Source organism: Chiloscyllium plagiosum, unplaced genomic scaffold, assembly GCF_004010195.1.
Source record: "Chiloscyllium plagiosum isolate BGI_BamShark_2017 unplaced genomic scaffold, ASM401019v2 scaf_35890, whole genome shotgun sequence".
Lineage (NCBI taxonomy): Eukaryota > Metazoa > Chordata > Chondrichthyes > Orectolobiformes > Hemiscylliidae > Chiloscyllium > Chiloscyllium plagiosum.
This window is the reverse complement of record NW_025141481.1, coordinates 1-1,021: the sequence shown is the minus strand read 5'-3', so window position 1 is coordinate 1,021 and position 1,021 is coordinate 1. Positions and strand designations below refer to the sequence as shown.

At 51.4% G+C, this 1,021-nt stretch overlaps 1 non-coding gene across 1 annotated transcript; it reads left to right on the top strand.

Moving 5' to 3' along the window:
• The first annotated feature begins 794 nt into the window (after positions 1 to 794).
• On the top strand, positions 795 to 867 carry trnak-cuu. The gene has a single exon. It is a non-coding gene; the product is annotated as a tRNA-Lys (tRNA).
• Positions 868 to 1,021: the final 154 nt, after the last annotated feature.

The following is a 1,021-nucleotide window of genomic DNA, read 5'->3' as shown; positions in this document are numbered from 1 at the left end:
TCTGGAATGTTCTGGAGTGGAATTGATTCTTCTTGGAGCAGATGCGCTGGAGGCAGAGAAATGGGGACTGATGGGTTGCAGTTTTACAGGAGGCGGGGTGGGAGTTGGTGGGCTTGAAGAGGATGCCCGCTTTGAGTCAGTCACAGGATATGGACATGGAGAGGTCCAGGAAGTGGAGGAAAGCATCTGAGTTAGGTGTATTTGGAAGCAATGGCTTTTGTATGGCTTTTGATACAGACAGACTCTCACCTCACACCTTTGCAACGAGAAACAGCAGGTTGAGCTGCTGCAGGTATTTGTGGATTGTCAGTGCAGTGTGTTTGATTGGAGCTATGCCTTCACAAGATAGGGTTGTGTTTGGGCAGGTTGACAGGCTGTACCAGACTGAGATCTGGTCAATCTTCTTTTTTATTCAGAGTAAAGCTACTACGAGGCCTGGGATTTGTAACTAGGACCCAGACTGGGGCAGCAGAGAGTCAGATAACTGCAAGTTCACAGAGAGTGGAATGCTGGAGAGCACTTGTGGATGCTCCCTCCTTACCTTACAAGGGAATGGATGAGGTTGGTGATGGTTCATGGGATGGGGACGTCGTCTGGCGAGGCCAGAGGGTGTTACCCGTGCCTAATTGCCCCTTGAACTGAATGGCTTGCTGGCGACATAGAGCTATGTAGACTCAGACTCTATGAGTTACTCTCTCTCTCTGCATCTCTTTCTCTCTGTGGATCTGTGTTTTTGCAGTGTTTGGGAAAAAGCCAATTGCCCCCACAGGAGTAGCCGATGCCACGCGCTCGACGCCCGGCTAGCTCAGTCGGTAGAGCATGAGACTCTTAATTTCAGGGTCGTGGGTTCGAGCCCCACGCTGGGCGGTGTGTTTTACTGTTAACTCGCACCTCTCGTTTCGCGCAACCGCGCTCTCCCATTTGGATGCGCCTTGATCTATTACTGGTCCGAGTCAATCAGGAGGTTCAATACTCCCGGGGGTCCTGTTGAAGGGCTTCTGCCCGAAACGTCGACTCTCCT